Source organism: Chiloscyllium plagiosum, chromosome 6 (genome assembly GCF_004010195.1).
Source record: "Chiloscyllium plagiosum isolate BGI_BamShark_2017 chromosome 6, ASM401019v2, whole genome shotgun sequence".
Lineage (NCBI taxonomy): Eukaryota > Metazoa > Chordata > Chondrichthyes > Orectolobiformes > Hemiscylliidae > Chiloscyllium > Chiloscyllium plagiosum.
Window position 1 is genome coordinate 60125022 of NC_057715.1, and position 23711 is coordinate 60148732.

Genomic DNA, 23711 nt, shown 5'->3' on the forward strand with positions numbered 1-23711 from the left:
TTTTATTCCCCGCAGTGTCGCCACAACCAGGTCTCATACTTACAACGGGTCTGGCTTATACTCACTCTACATGTTACCGGAACTGGGAGCCGTCAGTTCTCGTAGAGCGGTTGCCAACAACCCACGCTCGGCGGTTAAATGTAACCCCGGAGCAGACTCACCGAACTGGAGACTTTTCCAGCTGATATACTCTTTTCCAGATATAAACATTCATGTGAACAGCAGAGCAAGGCTAAAAAACACATTCCATTCTGGTTACATACAGATAAGAAGATTCACACGGGGAGGTGTGTAATAAGATTCACACGGGACTAAGCAACACCTCCATTCCGGTTAGATTCACACATGTATTGGGACATAATTTTTAACCGTTTCACCACAGCTTCCCACAACACAAAGCTTGCACACTCTGTTCTTCCTTTTGTCACTCATTACATCTGACCACCTTCTACCACATGTATTAGCAGTGGCAACCATATCACACACTGTAATCTCATTCATTCCCTCTCCTATTCTCATTGTAGGTAGACTCAGAAAACCAAAGCTTGTCCAGGTATGCTTCAGAGTGTTAAAGATGATGAGGGGTACAAGGGATGCCTAGCTTTCTACAGGTATCCATTGAAGGGCGATTTGTGCTGGGATGGTGCCTGGTAAGATGGGGTGGAAATCAGACATGAGAGATATCATGGGGCAGGAGTAGGAAATGAATGTGATGAGTTTGATAAGTTAAGATGAGAGAATGTGTTAGACCTCACAGAGGCAAACCCTCTAAAACAACTCAACACAATTTGAAATTTGCCAAAATAAAATAAAATTCAGCTCCATAACAGCTGATAGATTTTGAAGTCTTGAATTCAGCTCCTTACAATGAAATATATGATTATGGTCTTGAGTTGACAATTTAATCCTAAGAACTAGATACATTTTTATTAAACCATAATATGAAGATGAACATAATAATAGAATACTTACGCGTAATTCTGGTCTCCCTGCTATAGGAAGGATGTTGTGAAACTTGAAAGGGTTCAGAAAAGATTTACAAGGATGTTGCCAGGGTTGGAGGGTTTGAGCTATAGGAAGAGGCTGAATAGGCTGGGGCTGTTTTCCCTGGAGTGTTAGAGGGTGGGGAGTAATCTTATAGAGGTTCATACAATCACGAGAGGAATGGTTAGGGTGAATAGACAAAGTATTTCCTTGGGGTGGGTGAATCCAAAACTAGACAGCATAGTTTTAAGGTGAGAGGAAAAAGATTTAAAAGCAACCAAAGGGGCAACTTTTTCACACAAAGGATTTTGCATGTATATGATTTAGTAGTCATTGCGGAGACATGATTGCAGGACAGTCATGACTGGGAGTTAAATATCCAGGGGTATCAGACTATTTAGTAGGACAGACAGAGAGGTAAGGGAGGTGGTGTCATTCTGATCTTTAAGGACAACATCAGGGCAGTGGTGAGAGATGATATGAGGTTGAATCCATTTGGGTCGAAATTAGAAATTCTAAGAAGAAAATGTCACTGATAGGCATAGTCACTGATAGACCACCAAATAATAACATCATATTGGGGCAGGCAATAAACAAGAAATAATAAATGCCTATAAATATGGTATGGCAATTATCATGGGGGATTTTAATCTACATGTCAATTGCTCAAACCAGCTCAGTCACAGTAGCCTTTAGGAGGAGTTTGTTGAATGTATCTGTGATAGTTTTCTTGAACAGTATGTAATGGAACCAATGACGGAACAAACTACCCTGGATGTAGTCCTTTGTTATGAGACAGGAATAATTAATGATGTCATAGTTAGGGATTCTCTTGGAAGGAGCGATCACAGAATGGCTGAATTTAGGAAAGGCAGATGGAGCGTGTAAAGATAAAATCCAATACCAGGCTCCTGTGCTTAAACAAGGGAAACTAAAATAAGATGAGGGAGGAGTTAGCTAAAGTAGATTGGAAGCAAAGACTTTGTGGTGGGACCGTTGACCAACAATGGAGGACCTTCAAAACAATTTTTCAAAGTGCTCAGCAAAAGTATATACCAGTGAAAAGGAAGGACTGTGGGAAAAGGGGTACCCTGCCATGGGTATCTAAGGAAATAAAGGAGGCTATCAAATTGGAACAAAAGGCAGACAAAGTAGCCAAGATCAGTGGGAAACTAGAAGATTGATCCCTAGGAAAGCTTTAAAGGCTAAAAGAAAGCCACAAAAAGAGCTATAAAGAAAAGTAAGATAGTTTATGAGCAAAATCTAGCTTAGAATATAAAGACAGCAGAGGTTTCTATAAATACATACAACAAAACAGAGTGGCTAAAGTAAACATTGGTTCTTTAGAGGATGAGAAGGGGAATTTAGTAATGGGACATGATTAAATGTCCAAGGCATTAAACAAATATTTTGCATCAGTCTTCACAGTGGAGGACATGAATAATGTGCCAGTAATTGACAAGGAGATTAAGGTAGGTGAGGACCTGGAAACAATCATTATCATGAAAGAAGTAGTGTTGGGCAAGCCAATGAGGTTAAGAGGAGACAAGTCTCCTGGCCCTGATGGAATGCATCCCAAGGTGATGGGAGAAATAGCAAGTGCATTTGTGGTAATTTTCCAAATTTACCTGGACTCCAGGGCAGTTCTAGCAGATTGGAAAACAGCAAATGTGATGCCACTGTTTAAAATGGGAGGTAGACAAAAGATGGGGAATTATAGACCAGTTAGCTTAACTCTATAGTGGGGAAAATGCTTGAATCCATTACCAAGGAATGAATTGCAAGACATTTAGAGAGAAATTGTCCCATTGGGCAGATGCAACATAGGTTCATGAAGGGCAAGTCATGCTTAACTAATCTTTTGGGATTCTATGAAGAGATTATGAACATGATAGACAATGGGGACTCAGTAGATGTGATGTATTTAGCTTTCCAAAAGGCATTGGAAAAGGTGCCGCATAAAAGACTGCTGCATAACATAAAGATGCAAGGTGTTACGGACAACATATTTGCATGGATAGAGGATTGGTTAACCAATAGGAGCAAAGAGTGGGCATAAATGAATGCTATTCTGGATGGCAATCAGTGACGAGTGGTGTGCCTCAGGGATCAGTGATGGGACCGCAATTATTCACAATTTATATAGATGATTTGGAGTTGGGCACCATGTGTAGTGTGTCAAAGTTTGTGGATGACACTAAGATGAATGGTAGAGGACTGTGAAACTTTGCAAAGGGTCATAGTTTAAATGAATTAGGCAAAGGTCTGGCAAATGGAGTACAATGTTAATAAATGTGAAAGTCATCCACTTCGATAGAAATAACAGTAAAAAGGACAATGACTTGAATGGTAAGATTTTGCAGCATGCTTTTAGAGGGACCTGGGTTTCCTTGTGCATAAATCACATAATATTTAGATTAGAGTGGTGCTGGAAGAGCACAGCAGGTCAGGCAGCATCCAAGGAGCAGGGAAATCGAGTTTTCGGGCCTAGAGAAATAGCAAGTGCATTTGTGGTAAATGGTAAGTGCATTTGTGCTAAATAGTAAAGGGCCGTTGCCCGAAATATCGATTTTCCTGCTCCTCGGATGCTGCCTGACCAGCTGTGCTTTTCCAGCATCACTCTAATCTGGTTTCCAGCATCTGCAGTCCTCACTTTTGCCCATAAATCACATAATGTTGGTCTGCAGATGAATCAGGTAATTAAGAAGTCAAATGGAATTTTGTCCTTCATTTCCAAAGAGATTGAGTTTAAAAGCAGAGAGGTTATGTTGCAGCTGTACAAGGTGCTGGTGAGGCCATACCTTGAGTACTGCGTGCAGTTTTGGTCTCCTTACTGGAGAAAGGATGTACTGTCACTAGAGGGGGCGCAGAGGAGGTTCATTGGCTTGATATCAGAGTTGAGGGGGTTGGCTTATGAGGAGAGACTGAATAGACATGGATTATATTCATTGGAATTTAGAAGAATGAGGGGGGATCTTAGAGAAACATATACAATTACGAAGGGAATATAGAAGATAGACGTAGAGAGGATGTTTCCACTGGCAGCTGAAACTAGGACAAGAGGGCAGAGCCTCAAGATTAGGGGGAGCAGACTTAGGACCAAACTGAAAAGGAACTTGTTCACTTGGAGGGTTATGAATCTGTCAAATTCTCTGCCCAGTGAAGTGGTTGAGGCTTCCTCAGTAAATATTTTTAAAGCTCAGATAAATGATTTTTTGAATAGTAAAGTAATTAATGGTTATGGTGAGAGAATGGGTAGGTGAAGCTGAGGGCAGAAAAGATCAACCCTGATCTTATTGAGTGATGGAGCAGGCCCGAAGGGCAGATGGCTTACTGCTGCTCCTAGTTCTTGTGTTCTTATGTATGGAATGAGCTGCCAGGAGAAACGGTGGAAGCTGGTATTATTACAACATTTAAAAGACATCTAGATGGATACATGAATAGAAATGGTTTAGAAGAGTATAGGCCAAATGCTGCCAAATGGGACTAGATTAATTAAGGATATCTGGTTGTCATGGATGTATGGACAGAAGGGTCTGTTTCCATGCTGTACAGTTCTATAACTAATTAATGATATTTCCTCTTCACTTATTTCCCCTTTGTCTCTCATTTATCTCAGGGGACATTTAGTCATGTTTCAATTATATTATTCTTCAAACAAGAAACACTTCCTGTGAGACAAACATTTGCAGCATCCCAGACTGTTATGCACTTTTGCTGGGTGTTACAAATTAGTTGGACTAACTCAGCAAAATCTAATATGGAGGCAACTCACAGCATTCTTGATACATACTAGCGAAAGACTGATTAGACCATGGAAACTTCAACACTACTTTCCAAGTTTGCAACAGTATTGTTTTTCTTGATATTGGGACGTTTAACTCTGTTTAACCAGGCAAGCCGATGACAAAGTTTCTGATAGTTTCAGCACTCTATCGCAATATCACTCTATCGCAATTTCCCCACATTTGGTCACTTTTGTTGATTTTGTTTTTGCTGCATGGGACAATGGCTGGATGGTTATCTATCATCCGAGAACATCAGCAAATTGTATGAATTTAAATAAGTTTAGCCAAAAGAAAATTATAATAATCATTAAGGAACGCGTAGTGAAAACACGAGTTTATGCCAACAGGGACAACATTCAGATCGACTGGTCTTTTTTTAAAAATCCTAGTCTCCATTATTTAGACACACGTTAACCGGAATTGTTATTGCAAATTACTATTCTGTTTAGTTTATTTACAAGTTTGGTAGAAACGATAATTATATTCACTTCCTGCATCTTATTTTCGAACAAAAATGTGTTTTATTCAAACTCGAACAAGATTTTAAGAAAAGTCTCGGAAGCTTTGGGAAGGTGACGCTTTGGGAATGTGTTTAACACTTGCTAGAATTAGCTAAAGCCTTCCACACGGCTGCACTCCGATCTCTCTTTTCAACCATCTACCAACGCACTGAATCCAAAATTCATACCAAATAATGGTTTGCTTTGGATGAAGTGCATGCAGATCTTTACCATCCCTTGGCAGCTTTGCTCCGCGGAGGTTCCCAAACCTCTCAGTCTCTGCTTCCTGACTATCTCAGGCTACTTGAGAGAGAATGGATGGGATAGCGAGCGATTCGGTTAAAGCGAGACAGTAAATAGCGGGACTTCCAATTGAAATTAGTAATCGCGGGCTAAGAGAAAAATTGGTGGAGTTGCTTCATTCCGTGCGCCTTCTTTAGGCGCAACCTGCAGTGGAATTATCCAGCAGAGAACACGGCCGCAGTGTTTTCATTGCGTGGATGTGTGCCGTGTGGAGGTCGATTGTGTGTAATTATTAACAGAGCTGCTCAGGGTCTGCTCCGGGAGCGCTAGTCCCCGGCACAGCTCGTTTAATATGCGTGTCACATCGCACTGCCCATAGGAGGCAGCTGATGTGCGTGTGTGTGTGAGAGAGAGAGAGTGTGTGAGCTTTAGTGCACTGACTTGGGAGCTGCAGTCATACAGCGCCCTGCCTCTCAGCTCCACTCTCAGAAACTCCTACCGCCCGTCGGAAGAGGGAAGCAATACTCTCGTGTCAGCGTTACAAGGAGCCAGTGGAAGAGGTGCTGTCACATCTGGTGACTCCCACATGTGTCAGCAGTGACCTACTGACAGATAGAACGAAAAGCTCAGCAGCGCTGGTTTAAGAAGACAGATTGGGGAGATTGAGCGGGCATGGGGACAGTCAACAGTTTAACTCAGGTATGTAGTCCCGTATTCAATGTTAATCGGATGGCTCGTTGTATATACAGTACCTGCCGATTTGACTTGCAATAACTGTTAGACATTAAATAATACATTAATATCGTCTATTTTATTGGATGAGCCTTTAGCTGTTTTCTCGCCCCAGTGTGAAAACAACAGACTTCAGTGTCAGCATGGGACTCGCTGAGAGTTTGATGAAATGTTTGGAACGTTCAAGCTTTATAAACAGCTGCAAATCTTATTCACGAGTCAAACAACATGACCAGATTTATTGCTGCAATTTTCACACACAAAAATAGCTCTACGGTTGTTGGTTTTTTTTTGCATTTAATGTTCTTTTCTATAAAACAGGCGCAACCGTGTGATATTTCACAGTTATAAAGTGCTACCATTATCCCCAGCTTCAGGCTTGTAACACGTTTCAGAACGCGTCTCCGTGAACACTCCCTCCTGTGCAGAGACATGCCTCCGGGCAGCGTGACAAAACCGGGACGCTGAGTGCACCCCTCTCACAAAGCCCCTCCAACCCTCTTCCCCTCCTTCCCCTACCGCTGGCCAGTAACTGCTTTACCTGCGGCAAGGTCATCAAAGAAATCTGGATGCCTTCGTCAGAACACAAGAACGGCTTCAACATTTAACAGCCGCCGGGTTGCCAGCCCGGCTGCCAGTCTCCACTCAACAGAGGTTCCTTATTCCCTTTTGGAACAGAAACTTTTCAGGTCGCGTTGGATCTCTCTCGTTTGGAGACTGCAGTGCAATTCAATATTTCAGGTAAATATAGTGTAAAGTTCTTGAGATTATTACAGTCAGTGCAATTTCCAGAACCATTTCAGGTAATTTTTTTTTCACTGTCAATTTCAATGAGTGAACTAGCAAACGAGCGAGAAGTGATAAACAGAGCCTCTCTTCGTATTACCTTGGTGGAATACGTCTGTTCAAATAGTTGTGAGAACGTTTCTCGAAATTTTGATTGAAAAATGGTCATTAAGGAGCATGTACCTGACTGATATTGTTAACTATTGATTTATAACACGAACTTGTTGACATCGTATTTGTAGGGGAACCTGTACTGTGAAACTGTCAGCATTTCACTTAAATGAAATTCTCTTGCCAATAAATCGGAGAACTAGTAAACAGAGACTAAGCCTAAAAAGGTAAAATGAATTGTGCACATCTAATGGATTTTTACGTCAAATAAGACTGAAATATCACAATGCAGAGGACGCGATAGTTACCCATAACTTTGCTGGACAGTGTGAAGCAAAAAGTCATGTTTCAGAATAAATCGGATATTTACATGTACAGCATACACGTAAAGTAAATGTGAAGAATAGCTGTGCTTATTCAGTGCTGACATACTGTGAGGAAGACACACCCACCTATCCAGCTCCCCCCCCTCCCCCCGAAACTGATGCATACCAAAAGCTTTAAATCGAGATGAATATGTTTGTTTAGATATAATTGACCACTAATTAAGGATATCAGAGCTGTGCTTAAATAGTTGGGAGTTGGTGGCATTATTTTACATTGAATTATTGTTAAATGTTCCACCGTATAATTCACCATTCCCTTGTATATTTGTGTTTATACAGTATTGTTTGATGCCTCAACATGTAGGCATGAGAACAATTGTGAAGCAATTTTCAAGAGTAATTTTCAATTATGATTCCATTATCTGTCATTATTTCACCAAACTCTGTCCCTCTGGCCCTTATTCAATAATCAATACTTGTCACTGTGCTGCATGTACACTACTACTTACATTACTTGCAGAGCTAATCCCTGTAGTTTAGCACACCACCTACACTTTCTTTACTGCAATGAATACTAAGTGCTACATTAGACTATATATGAATTCAGTTTAATAATCATGAATGCACAATAAGAAAACTTCTCTCCTTTAGTGATCAGGCTGAATTCTGTGAAGAGAATTCAATTCAAGCTATTCTTATACCTTAGCACTTTACAGCAAAGGCAGACAATGTCTGAATGTAAATGAGGGGAAGGAAACTACCCGATCAAAGCAATATTGCAAAACAATCTTAACCATAAGTTTAGATGTGTAGGCCTTTTAAAAAAAAAATCAGAGTATTATACTAGCCTTAATGATGAAGCAGTGAGTGCTTCATTCTTTACAAAGTCTTCAAGACATAATTAGTGGTCAATTATATCTAAACAAACTTATTCATCCCGATGTAAAGCTTTTGGTGTGTATCAGTTTTTGGGGGACTGGATAGGTGGGTGTGTCTTCCTCACAGCATGTCAGCACTGAATGAGCACAGCTAGTCTTCACATTTACTTCATGTATATGCTGTATGTATAAATATCCTACTTATTCTAAAGCATGACTTTTTGCTTCACACTGTCCAGCAAAGTTGTGGGTAACTACTACGTACTCTGCATGTGATATTTCAGTCTTATTTGATGTAAAATTCCATTAGATGTGCACAATTCATTTTGCCTTTTTAGGCTTAGTCTCTGTTTCCTAGTTCTCCGATTTATTGGCAAGAGAACTTCAGTGCAGAGAAGACTCCTGTAGATCACTAGGTCTGAATTGTGACAACCTTATAGAAATAAAATTCCTTTTTACACATCTGAGCTCATTTTTGTTTTCAAAACGTTCTTTAAGACCATATCCAACTTATTGTCGCTATAGTTTGGAACCTTCATCTAGATACAGCATCATTAATAATGCCCTTGCAGGACATGGCTATAAATTAAGATTATTAAATGAATGTGAAAGGATATAAATTCCCTTCTTTAGTTTTCCTATTGCATACAGAACAAAAGATAATCTTTTTGTGGCAATAATGCCATGACCAAAGGATGATGTAAATTGGTGAAATACTTTGTAGTTTCTACTTACATTAGTAATCTTTTCTTTAGCGTGATGCTTTCGTAAAGTTGATGCACTTATTTGCTGAACTTGATATTTTACAAATGAGTTAGTGTTTGATTTTATTTCCCTCATTTTTAATACACAAATCTATTACATTTGCATTATGCCTTTGGCAGGTTGTGTCTGGACTGTGGTCTAGTCTGTGATGTTCTCTCATTCTGGTTGACATAGAGTGCATCCCTGCTGAGGTATCCAAATAACAATCTAGTTGAGCATTAGTATCAGTTGACATTGGGATCTGCTCTGAGCACCCAACATGGGAGATGTGAATTGTTGAAGTTTTTGTGGATCATTAATTATTATTAATTCAGCCATTATGATTTAAATTGTATCTAGGAAAATACAGTAATTTGAGACATCATGCAATCAATTCCAATAATTATGTAATTTTGAAAACAAAATAGAATTGCAAAGTCAGATAACATTGATTAAAACTAATAGAATTTTGTATTATAAACAGAATTTGAATTGTATAATCATAAACTAATCTTATGAATTTTGAATGGATTGAATCACAGAATGCATTTTCAGAACATAAATAAAATCTCTAAAATCCCATGTCATGAAATGGCATTTGACCAATTCACGTATCAGTGAACTGACATCAATTGTTATGGATAAAGTGTACAGGAATCATGAGGATTATAGTGAGGTAAATGAAGAGCCAATGGAAGGAAAATGTAAGTTTACAAAGCATCTGATACACATCTGCAAAGATTCTACTCTAATCTTTACTAAGCTTTAACAGAAGTAATGACTTTTGAAATGTGCCAATTTGTTAACAGAATGCTATACTTTCGAAGTATTTTGCTTGTTATATCAATTAAGCTGATAATTTTTAATAGTTTGACAAAATGTGATAAGTCAATTAAAAAGAGAAACAATCATCCATTAAGTCTTCAGGAATTTCTAATGGCACAGCTATCTACTTGAAAAACAAAAGGAATGTATATGTTGCAAAGACTTTTAATAGAATGTGGGGTTTGAATTACATATCACTAATATAAAGTAAATTATTCTGTATATCTTATTATTTTATAAACTCCTTTGAATAAACATTGCAATGCACTTCTTATTTCTTCAAGTTCTTTCAGTAAAGAAGTCTTATTTAACCAAAGAAATGTGCGTGTGATCAAGGACCTGTGTGAGCAAAGTCAATATGATAAATGAAAAGTTCTCATTATGATTTCACTGCAAACAAAATATCAGGTGAAAATATGTAGCTTAACACTTGTTTATCTAATGTCTGCCACTTGAAAATTAACCAAGGCCACTATTTTACAGGAGATCTGAGCAGCTGGAACAGTGGCCCTGGGCACCTGCAGCTTGATCCTGTTTCTCAGGCAGCTCATGGTCAAGCAGCAGACATGATGATTCTCTGTTGCTGCATCTATCATTCAAGGTGACCTGAGCAGCTGCTATAGGGATTAATTTAGAATTTGTTTATTTAAGATGACATGAAACAACCTTAAGACTTAATTATTGAATTGGAGCTGAATAATTTCATTTAGAAATAACCAATACCTGACAATTTCATGACTCAAACATTTTACAGAGTAATTTCTTCTCAGTTTGAAATTAAGTATGGAAATTGGAAAAGTATTCTATTTAACATTCTGCAGAAGGGAATGAAGACATTTTTGTATTGAGGTTGAAACTACCATACTTTAAGGGGATATAGAAAGATGCGACTGTAATTATACAAGAGTCCTTCACTGGAAAGGAAAGATAAAACCCAATGTCCAAAAATCTTCTCATGGAATTAACTATCAAGGAAGATCCAGATCTAGGTGATCCAGTACTGAAGATAAATACATGCAAGAACATAAGAATTTAAGAAATAGGAGGCAGCCATTAGATCCCTCAAGCCTGCTACACATTTCAATAAGTTCATGGTTTCTATTAATTTGCCCTTAAATCCACTTTCATACCTGCCCTATAACATTTGATTGTGTTATAAATCAGTCAGACTAGAATATGTTCAATGACTCATCCTTCACTGTTCACTGGGGAAGAGGCAATCAAACTTGAAAAAAATTTAAGAATGATGGAAATCCTTCCAATCTCCATTTTAAATGAGAAACACCTTACTTTTGATCTGTCTCTAGTTCTGGATTCCTCAATTCTCGATTGAAATATTTGTTAAATATATAAAAGGAAACCCAAAATACCAGTGACTTGTATGCATTTAACTATATGACAATGGGAACACTTGGAACACTTGCTCCAATGAAATTGAATATTATATCTCAGAAATGTCCAACTGGGATTTGCAGAACAACTGCGGAAAGATTTTACCATAATGTATATTGATTAGGCTCCTCCTACTGGTGACAAGAAGCTTCCTTTATGATAGTTTTGAGGAGTCTTGAGAAAGAAAATAATCAGTAATCAGTCAGCCACTTAGCACGATTATAAACAGGGGGAATACTTATTTCACTAAAAACAAAATACCACGGATGCTGCAAATCTGAAACAAACATTGGAGATGGAGAATCTTAGAAGGTCTGGTAGCATGTGTGGATTTAGGAACAGAGTTAACAGTTCGAGTCCGGTATGATTCGTCTTCAGCACTGAAAGATTTTGAGAAACTGATTTTTTAAATACTTTTGATAGAGATGGAGGAGGATCAAGATGATGTAGAAACCCAATGCAAAAGACAAAGGGGTTGTGAATTGTAGTGAAAGAGAAAAAGACATGTGAAATGGTTATAATTTAAGGTGTAAAAGGGAGAACTGGACCTCCGTAAGAGCAAAATAAACATACACACAAGGCAAGGCTGGGAAAGGGTGGGCACAGGGGAGAGAGAATGGAAGAAGCATGGAGAACAGGCATAAAGTAGTCAGTTTCTGAAGTCATGGAATTCAAAATTGAAACCTCAAGGCAGTGAAGTGCCTATCAGAAAATGAGATGTTCTTTGAGTTTGCATTGTGCTTCATTGGAACATTGCAGCAGGTCAAGGTCAGAAAGGTTAACATGAGAGCAATGTTGTTAACTGAAATGGCAAACAACTGGGAGGGTCACGGTCATTTTTACATACAGAGCAGAGATGTTCCACAAAGCAGTGACCAAGTCTATGTTTGGTCTTGCCCAAGTAAAGGAGACCACATTGTGAGCAGTGAATTCATTCAAAGTCACTTTAGTTATGACACCTTCTCAAGGATTGTTGTCTAAATAGAAACACTGAAAATTGGTCATTTTACCATTAAGGTATTTTCGTAGTCTCAGAGTGATCTTGGTCTTCTGCTGTAACACAAGATATTTTTGTTCCACAAAGAAGTTATACTAGCTCGCTGTTGCACTGAAACCCTTACTCAACTACGGGCTTGATTTGACTACTTAAGTGCAGATAACACACTTCACATTTCTGGTGACAATATAACCATTTGACAGTTTACAAGGAGTCAATTTAATATGTTTCTTAAGATCAAGCCAGTGACTGGTCCTTGTTCTGATGATACATTTGGACATGTGCATTTTCTCTTGGGCAGATTCTTTCTTCTTCTATTCTCAAACCACATTTTCTCTTTTTGTTTGGAATCAGTTATGTTCCTCATAATTTTTTGATGGACATTTCTATTCCTCATTTGTCATGTGCAGTTTGCTGTAACTTATTGTCCTCTGTCTCTCAATTTGAGGATGATGCCTACTGAGGGTTGTGAGTGAGTACCTGTTATGGATTTTCATATGATTAAGCAGGTCAATTCTTGACATGCAGATTTCTCCATCTATGGCCCAGGATATCTCACAAGTTCATGGGACTGCAGAATTTGCTTCCTTGTTGGAATTTCCTTGTTTGCTGTGACTCTGCCTCAAAACTCTCCTTGCAGTGTGGCTGCATCAATATTGATGACAAGGGAACTTGTAACCAAATAATCACACGGTGACAACTTATCCATCTAGCTAGGACATGCTTTAAGTCCAATGTTCTGAGTAGGTGTGTCTTGAATTCCCACATATCATTTTAACTACATGGTCCACACTCGCCTGTTCAATCCCATTCATCCGTTCACAATGTGATTAAAGCATGCATTTCTGAGGTGAAAAACTGAGATTGACTTTTAATGCAAACATACAATTTCTTACAAGGAATACAGTGGTTGAGTACACACAAAATATTGGCTGAAACATGTTTGATACTGAAAGATTGTTCATCTTACATGTCGGGTTGACCAAAATGTTGTGATCTGTAGTACAGGGAGCTTAATTGAGCCTGCAAATTTAGAATACACTCATGTCTATAATTGGTTTTCAGTTTCTATTAGAATCATAGAGTCCTACAGCATCGAATTAGGCTTTCAGCCCAAACTGGTCCATGCCGACCATTATGTCCAGCCATGCTGCATTTGGCCCATATCCTCCTAAACCTTTCCTATCCATGTATTTATCCAATTGCCTTTTAAATGTTGTTAATGTAATCACCTCAACCACTTCCACTGACAGCTCATTCCTATGCATACCACCCTCTGTGTAAAAAAGTTACCCCTCAGGTTCCTTTTTATTCTTTCCCCTCTAACTTTAAACTGATGCCCTTCTGTCCTCGATTCCCCAACCCTGGGAAAAAAGACTGAGTGCATTCACCTTATCCAAGCCTCTGATGATCTTATACACTTCTATAAGGTCCCCTCCTCAGTCTCCTATGCTTTAAAGCAAAAAATCCTATCTTGTCCAACCTCTCCCTATAATTCAGTCCCTTGAGTCCTGGCGACATCCTTGTAAATTTCTTCTGCACTCTTTCCAGTTTCTATAGCAACCTGACCAAACCTCAAGACAATATTCCAAGTGCGGCCTCACCAACATCCTATACAACTGCCACATAACTTCCCAACTTCCATATTCAATGCCTTGACTGATGTGGGCCTGTGTGCCATAAGCCTTCTTCACTGCCCTATCTATCTGTGACTCCAATTTCAGAGAACCATGCACCTGAACTCCAAGGTCCACCATTCATTATGAAATTCATACCTTGATTTGACTTGCCAAAGTGCAAGACCTCACACTTATCTATATTAAACCCCATTTGCCATTTCTCAATCCACTTCCCCAGCTGATCATGGTCATGCTGCAATTTCTGCTAACTTCCCTCACTGTCCACGATACCGCCTATTTTAGTGTCATCTGCAAACTTACTATGTCTTGTACATTCTCATCCAAATCTTTGATATAGATAACAAACATCAATGGGCCCAGCACCAACCTGAGGCATTCCACTAGTCACAGGCCTCCAGTCTGACAAGCCAATTGTGTATCCAATTTGTCAGTTTCCCCTGGATTCCATGTGATCTAACCTTCCAGAGCAGCCTATCATGTGGAACTTTATCAAAGGCTTTACTGAAATCCATATAGGCTACGTCTATCACCCTGCTCTTGTCAACCTTCCTGGTCATTTCACCAAAGAATTCTAACAAATTTGTGAAGTATGATTCCCTGCACAAAGCTATGCTGACTACTCCTAATTAAATCCTGTCTTTCCAAATGCATGTATATCTTATCCCCCAGAATCTTCTCTAGGAATCTTAGTCAAGAAGGGCTGCAAAGAAAAACCTGAGAAATATAGAAAAGCAAAGAAAAACAAAGAAAATTTGCAGTCTTTCGGGACCTCATTCTCATGGCTAATGATGATGCAAAAATATCAACCAGGGTCCCCACAATTTCTTCTCGAGCCTCTTGCAGTGTTCTTGGATATATCCAGTCAGGACCAGACTTATCCACCTTCATACATTCTAATATGTCCAATGCCTCCTCTACTGTGATATAGACTGTCTCCAAGATATAACAACTGACTTCCCAAGATCCCACATTTTCATGTCATTCTCCATGATAAACGCAGAGGTGAAATACGCATTCAGGACCTTGCCCATCTCCCACAATCTACACATACATGTCCAGTTTGGTCCTTGAGGGGCTCTGTTCTCTCTCTAGTTATTCTTTTTCCTTTAATATACTTAAATAACCTCTTTGGATTCACCCTAATCTTCTCAGCCAAGGCAATCTTGTGCCCCATTTTTGCCCTCCTGATTTCCGTCTTCCGTAAACTCTGGTATCCCCTATATACCTCCAGGGATTCCCTTGATCCAGCTGCCTGTACCTGAGCCACACCTCCTTTTTTCTGGTAAAAGCCGCAACATCTCTTCCCTATTTCTGTCAATCTTGACCTTCACCCTCACAGGAACATATAGTCCTTGAACTCTAGCTATCACACTTTTAAAGGCTTCCCACCTGCCAGAGGTCCCATTGCTTACAACAAACTACTCCAATCAACCCCTGCATGCTTTGGTCTAATTCTATCAAAATTGGCCTTGCCCCAATTTAGAACTTGCACCTGTGAGCCAGTTTTGACACTCTCTATAACTATTTTGAATTCAATAGAAATATGGTCACTGGTTGTCTATTGCTCCATCACCTGTCCTGCCCTATTTCCCAAGAATTTTGCCCCTTCCCATGTAGGTCCCTCTATATACTGTTTGCGGAAACTTTACTGAACACATTTAACAAATTCTACCTCGTTGAAGCCCTTAATGCTCTGGCAGTCCCACTCTATGTTAGGAAATTTAAAATCCCCAACTATGGCCACCCTATTGCTCCTGCAAGTCTCCCCAATCTCCTTGCACATTTGTTCCTCTAATTCCCGTTAACTATTTGGGTGCCTATAACACAGCCCCAATAAAGTCATCATCTCCTTATTTCTTAGCTCCACCCACAAAGTTTCACTGGCTGATTCTTCAGTTATTTTGTGAGTGATTATTGCTGTGATATTTGCCTTAATCAAAATGCAACTCCCCCTCCCCTCCTTCCATTGCCTCTGTCCTGCCTAAAGCCTCTATACCCTGGTACATTAAGCTGCAAGTCCTGTCCATCCCTTAGCCATGTTTCTGTAATGGCTATAATACTCCAGTCCCACATATCTATTCATGCCCTGAGTTTATCGGCCTTACCTGTCAGTCCCCTTGCATTGAAATAGATGCAATTTAATCCAACAGACATTCCTGGCTCCCTCTCGTGTTCTCGCCTGACCTGTCTCTTCACTTCACTATTTCTGACTACTGTATCTCTTTATAGCCTCCCGCTTGCTTCCATGCTGTTGAGAATCCCACCACCCTCCCCACCAATCTAGTTTAAACTCTTTCTTGCAGCACTAGCATACCTGGCTGCAAACATTCTGGTCCTCCTCCAGTTGAGATGCAATCTGTCCCTCTTGAACAGGTCACCTCTGCCCCAGAAAAGATCCTAATGATCTAAAAATCTGACCCCTTGCCTCCTGCACCAATTCTTCAGCCACACATTCATCTGCCACATCCTCCTGTTCTTACCCTTGCTAGCACATGGCACTGGAAGTAATCCGAGATGGCCACTGACAAGGTCCTGATTTTAAACTTTTTCCTAACTCTACAATCACTCTGCAGGACCACATCCCTATTTCTACCCATGTAATTTGTGCCAATGTGCACAGTGACTTCTGCCTGCTCACCCTCCCCTTGAGAAGGTCCTGCAGCCGCTCCGCGACATCCTGGACCCACACCCGGGAGTGAACGCACCATTCTGGATTTCCATTTGCGGCCATAGAATCTCCTATCTGTCCCCACAACTATTGAATTTCCTATCACTAAGATCCTGTTTACCTTTACCCTTGCCTGCTGTGCCCCACCCACATGCTGATAGTGGAAATTGATACCAAAGTATCAGAATTCTATGTAGCAAGATCAGTCTTTATCTTATATTTGGGGTTACTTCAACTTTTTTTGAGATTAGAGAATTGTTACAGTGCAGAGAAGGCCATCTGGCCCATTGTGTCTGTACCAGCTCTCTGAACCAGCATTGTGACTCAGTGTCATTCTCCTGTTTTTTCTCAACAATCCTGCATCTAACACAAAGTTTAATAGAACCTGTTGCCACCACACCACTGTGTGATTTTGTTTTTTGACATTATATGTGAGAATGTGAGATGAAGCTTTTTTTTAAAGGTGCTCGTTAGATTTCTAGATTGGCATGAATGTGAGTAGTAGAATATAAAAGTTAGTTGCTTTATTATAAAGGAGAAAACTGATTTGCTTATTCTTACCAGTAAATAAGTCATTATGCCTGTTTTCTTAATAAAGAAAAACTTATTATCCAGGTTGGAAATATGTAATCACTTTTGACAAATCAAAAGAATAAGTTAGATAAAGATGCTATATAAATCTGTCTCTACAATATGCTCCAAAGTGTTTTATGCAGAAAAGGTTACCTTAGTACAGTGAATATGCAGTCACCAGCAGCAGCCATTTTATCCATAACAAGTTCTTGGTAACAACAATGGGATGAATAGCAGTTATTACTCTTTGAGTAATTTATGGAAAAACTGAAATTCAAAGGAAGCTTCAGTTATACACACAATTGATTAAATTGAGCTTTTAAAAAAAATTACTTGAATTATATTACTTAATTTCAATACCAAATTAGCTGCTCATTAACCAAACTAAATCATTTTTGTGATACTTGTCTGCATTTGGAATGGATCATATGTTCTGAAGCCAACTTGTTTCTTCTTACTGCATTGTAACTAAATTAAAGAAAGCACTACAAAGCTAAAAGTAGCTTTCAACACGTGGGAGAAATGATTCTCCCACTGTTTCTCTCGTATGGTGTTGACTGATTGATGAATGTTGGACTGAAAAATGGGGGAAACTCCTTGCTGTTATTCAAACATGAAATCTTGGGCACAAGTTTCCTGTCCAAGGTAGAAATTTAGAGGGAACAGTAATCCTGCATCCAGCTCCCACTTTCGCCTCAAGACTGCTGGGAGTCAAGATTTACAAGATTGACATGGTGCAAGTGGCCTGGAGGTGAAAATGGTGACGGGGTAAGTCCAAAGTAAGACAGGTTGAACGGTCAATCTCTGTTCCACAAAACAAAGACTCAGTCTGATTTTTCTGGAGCAATCAGCAGCTCATTTATATATTCTTGAATTTCCTGCTCACTTTTAATCTTCCTCACCTTCCTCAGCCTTACAAGCTCTTCTTCCCACTCAGCTCCTCCATTATTATCCACTTCATGAGCAGAACTCACAAACTTAATTGAACTTGGAAGTTCTTGAATACCTGTAAAATGCCCAAAGTAAATAGATTTTAAAATTGCTATCTTAATAGATGTCTACGCTGAAGACATAAAGCAATCAAAAAAGCTGAAACAGTTGGACATTGTTTTCAATCTGATCTATGCTTACATTTTTATAAAGTGTATTTTTATCAAGTTAACCATTTCATGAGGATTTTTAAAAATCCAACTAAAGACTTTACGACATTTAGATGTTGAACTCTTACTTGACAGTTTGCCAGTTGGCCTAAATAAAAGTTTGATGAATACATTGTTTAATGAATAGTTACATCTTGCAATCAGAGCACTGTTATGACTAACCTTAATGAATAGAGATACAACTCATTGAGCAGCATTTTGTGATGAACTGTAAAACAGGAGACAAAACCACTTATCTTTTAAACTCCTCTGCCACCAGTCAATGATTCATGCCTCCATGGATTTGGAGTAAAATGTAACAGTTAGTAAATTTCAGCCACTTTTCCAAACATGAAAAGATCTTAATTAGAATTGGATTCTCAATAAGCTGACTATGATGTTAATGCCCTCCTGCTTAATAGGAGTAGGTATGTTCTAAGATTTCTTTCATCCGTGCATGCTTGAAAATAACTGAGGAGTGAAGTATGTGGTGTTACTCAGTGCCCTTTTTTTCTTGCCCTAATTCTGTTTGTTGGAGGTTAGAACCATGAAAATTTGACCTTTTATCTTAAAATTGAACTGCTCCCTTAAGGGTCCGCAAGAACGTTGTGTGTATGCCCTGGATTGAAGCTTCAGCGTCCCTTTGTGACAGTAGGCTAGCAGCAAATTCAATGGGAAAAATTGAATTTTGGGCATTGGGATTTCGATGGCCAGTTGCAGAGCCATTGTGAGACCCTCATCATCTCTTGGAAAAGCCACGATGTTAAGTATTAATCAGGTACTGAACTGAACACCATCAGATGTTTGCTCAGATAAAGGACCCAAGGTGAAACTCTCAGCTAATGAAAGCTATGGGTCAATTAGAGACCAGCAATTGTCTTTTCTAGATAGTTCAGAAGAGGTTTACTGGATCAATATGTGTAATGAGTGAATGATCTTAGGAGGTTAAGTTGGACAGACTGGACTTGGATCCACTGGACTATAGAAGAGTGAGGGATGACTTGATTGAAGTATGAAAGATCCTGAATGGTATTGACAAAATGGACAGGCAAATGATCATTCCCTCTTCTTGAAGAGTCCAGGAAAAGGGGGCGCAAAATTAAAAATAAGGAATGCCTTTTCAGACAGAGAAGAAGGTGAAATTTTCTCTCAGAGAGTTGAAAAATGTGGTGAAGTCATGGTTCTTTTTTAAAAATGCATTCACAGGATGAGAGCATTGCTGGCTAGGCAGCATTTATTGCGCATCCCTAATTGCCCAGAGAGCAGTTAAGAGTCAACCACATTGCAGTGGGTTTGGAGTCATGTGTAGGCCAGGCCAGGTAAGGATGGCAGCTTCCCTCCCTGAAGGACATTAGTGAACCAGATGGGTTTTTCCAATAATCAACAGTAGATTCATGGTCATCATTAGACTCTTAAACCTAGATTTTAATTGAATTCAAATTACACCATCTGTCATGGTGGGATTCAAACCCAGAATTAGAGTTCAAACAAATCCTAGAACAATACCTGAGTCTCTGGATTAACTGTCCAACAATAATACCACAACATTGTCGACTCGCCATGTGGGAATGTGCATTTTTAAGATTGATAGGTGTAAATTCTTGTCAAGCAAGGGAATCAAGGATGATCAGGAATAGATAGAAATGTAGAATTCACAATGCAAACAAACCTTCCGTGATCATAGTGAATGGAGGAGTAAACTTGAGGGACCAAATAGCTTACTTCTGCTATTGTGTACGCTTGTAAGATTATATATCTCACAAAGTTTATATTTTGAAAAACAGAATGTATTTCTTTCCCCAAAATCAATGATGTGTCTTTTATTAGATGCTGACCTATTTGTCATCAAAGAATGTAAGATGTTTTCCTCAATATTGCATAGAAACTGAACTCTGTTTATTGTGCGTATGGACTATAGAAGATACATGGGCTCAGAGAGGTGTTGAGGTTGATCTGAGAGGTCATTAAGGATACATTTCAGCAGAGGGATGGTATGGGATGGCATGTGTTATGGATGAGGGAAATGAGGTGAGCAAGTTAACATTATTCAGAGATGGAATATTGTCTTGGAGCACTGGGATAGCACTTCTAACTGGCTCACCTCTACATCCTCCTCAAGTACATCAGCACTGCTTATAAAATACATTATGAACCCAACTCCAAGTCACAGACAAGATGGGTATGCAGTTTACAAGTCACAACATATTTAGGTCAGGTTTCTCTGAGCTCAGATGAAGATGCAGTCCCATTCTATACAGTGCTATACTGAAATGATTAACTACTAGATATCAGCTATTTTTACTGAGTTCATACTTAAGGTATAACATTAACACATTGATATAATTCTGTTCTCAAAAGCATGCTTCCTTATGCTTGATAATCAGTAAAATCTTAAACAGTGGAAAATAATCTAGATTTACAACAAACACCTTCAATGGGACAAGACAGACACTGTCCACAAGGAAAATCCATAATGGGTAAAACAGCAAAAGCTTTGTTTCAAAGTATTAAACATTTTAAGGTGATGCAGTGCCTTGTTATATCTCTAAAAGGACAAAATAAACTTTACTCACCAAAGACAAGACCGTAGTGGTAGTAAAATGACAATGAGGACAATGTAAAAAGAAAAGAACGAAGCACTAAGAATGTAAAAATATCACACAAATCATTGGGAATGTAAAAGATTCCAAGAAATGCCTAGAGTGAGAAGACAAATAGCAAGAGCATCAAAAAGTAGTTTTGAAAAGAAACCTGCAAGGGATGTCACATCCAACAAAATTACAAACAATTGAAGCCTTTTAAAACAGACTGGTTATATTTTGAGTGAAACAAGGAAATTGAAAGTGCGCTAAATAATTATATAGCATCAATATTTATTGTAGAGAAAGTAGCATGGAAATCCTGGACACCCCGAGAAAACTAATGTTGTATTCAGGATAGGGATTTATCGTAATTAGAATAAGCAAATTAACTAATAAAAATAATGGTACTGAAATATTTCACTGCAGATGCTTTCCTTCCCAGGGTTTTAAAGGAAGTACTTTCTTTGGATCTTTTACATTCCCTATGATTTGTGTTATATTTTTACATTGTTGAGTGCTTTGTTCTTTTCTTCTTGCATTGTCCTTCAGCTTTACTGTCACCACCGTCTTTTCTTTGGTGAATACAGTTTTCTTTTGTCCTTTTAAGGATACAAAATGGTACTGCATCAACTTAAAACTTTGAATGCTTTTAAACAAAACTTTTGCTAGTTTACTCGTTGTGAATTTTCCTAGTGGACAGTCTCTGGCTTGGGTGGAGGAGGGTGGAGGAATTATTCCCAATTCCTCCGTCTCTGCCACATCCGCTCCAAGGAGGCCCAGTTCCACCACAGATCTCACCAGATGGTCTCCTTCTTTAAAGACTGCAATTTCCCCTCCCACGTGGTTGATTATTCTCTCCAGTGCATCTCATCCACTTCCCGCACCTCCGCCCTGGAACCCCACCCCTCCAACCGCAACAAGGACAGAACCCCCATAATCCTCACTTTCCACCCCACCAACTTCTGTACACATCGCATCATCCTCTACCATTTCTGCAAATTACAAACGGACCCCACCACCAGAGATATATTTCTTTCCTCACCCCTATCCGCTTTCCCTAAGCGATTCCCTCATCAGTTCCACCCCCCTCACCATACCACCATCCCTTCCTGACAACTTCCCCTCATCTCCATCCAAGGCACCAAAGAAGCCTCCCACATCCATCAAACTTTCATCTGCATTTCCACACATGTATCTGTTGCTCCCGATGTGGTCTCCTCTACGTTGAGAAGACAGGACGCCTACTTGCAGAGTGCTTCAGAGAACATCTTTGGGACACCTGCACCAACCAACCCCACCGCCCCATGGCTGAATACTTCAACTCCCCCTCCCATTCCACCAAGGACATGCAGGTCCTGGGCCTCCTCCATCACCACTCCCTAACCGCTTAACGCCTGGAGGAAGAATGCCTCATATTCTGCCTCAGGACCCTCCAACCCCATGGCATCAATGTGGAATTCACCAGTTTCCTCATTTCCCCTGCCTCCACCTTATCCCAGTTCCAACCTTCCGGCGCAACACCACCCTCATGACCTGTTCCTACTTGTCTATCTTCCTTCCTACCTATCCGCTCCACCTTCCTGCCTGACTTATCAGCATTACCCCCCAACTCCACCTACCTATCATACTCTCAGCTACCTTCCCCCAGCCCCAACCCCTCCCATTTATCTTCCCACTACCTCAACTCACAGCTTCATTCCTGATGAAGGGCTGTTCCCAAAACATCAACTCTCCTGCTGTCTGGACGCTGCCTGACTGCTGTGCTTTTCCAGCACCACACTCTTGATTCTAATCTCCAGCATCTGCAGTTTTCACTTTCACCCAGTCTCTGGCTTGTCCCATTGAAGGTATTTAACACTAGAACATTCCAGAGTTCCTAACTAAACACTGCCAAGGTTGTTTTGATTTAGGAAGTATTTCTTTAAATGGAAAACTTTTGTTTAAGAAACGTGAGAAACTGAAACAGAGAATTCAAGACCAGTTATCTTAATACCAATTTTCAGGATATTGCTAGATTCTGTATTTAGAGATAGAATAACTGAACACCTTGAATATTTTCAGTTGAATAGAGGGAGGCAGTATGAATTTATTCATATATAAATGCCTATATTCCTGACTTTTTTGAAGAGTGACTACGTATTGAATGGAGGAATATCTGTTGTTATTATCAAAATGCCTTCTTGACACCCATATAAAATCGCTTACAGTTGACAGTCTTAACTTGAGGTTGAGCGGTCAGAGGCAGAGTAAATTGTAAGAAGACCTCAGCTATCTGTAAGAATAATAGAGTAGTTATGGTAGGGGGAATTTTAACTTTCCAAACATAGACTGGGACTGTCGTAGTGTACAAGAAAATTTTTGGATTCAGTATGTGGATGTACCTACTAGAGAAGGTGCAAAACTTGACCTACTCTTGGGAAATAAGGCAGGGCAGGTGACTGAGGTGTCAGTGGGGGAGCACTTTGGGGCCAGTGACCATAATTCTATTCGTTTTAAAATAGTGATGGAAAAGGATAGACCAGATCTAAAGTTTGAAGTTCTAAATTGGAGAAAGGCCAATTTTGTTGGTATTAGACAAGAACTTTCGAAAGCTGATTGGGACAGAAGTTCGCAGGTAAAGGGACGGCTGGAAAATGGGAAGCCTTCAGAAATGAGATAACAAGAATCCAGAGAAGATATATTCCTGTCAGGGTGAAAGAGAAGGCTAGTAGGTATAGGGAATGCTGGATGACTGAAGAAATTGAGGGTTTGGTTAAGAAAAAGAAGGAAGCATATGTCAGGTATAGACAGGATAGATCGAATC

General features: G+C 39.6%; 1 long non-coding RNA gene across 2 annotated transcripts in view; it reads left to right on the forward strand.

Moving 5' to 3' along the window:
- Nucleotides 1–5976: 5976 nt before the first annotated feature.
- The window catches only part of LOC122550620, a 36439-nt gene continuing 18704 nt past the window's right edge, over nucleotides 5977–23711 (forward strand). Inside the window, exon 1 of one of the 2 annotated variants that reach the window (XR_006311900.1) lies at nucleotides 5977–6214. This is a non-coding gene — a long non-coding RNA (uncharacterized LOC122550620). Of the gene's footprint in view, nucleotides 6215–10450; nucleotides 10519–23711 lie in introns of those variants that run through there. The other variant, XR_006311899.1, reaches the window with a different exon arrangement.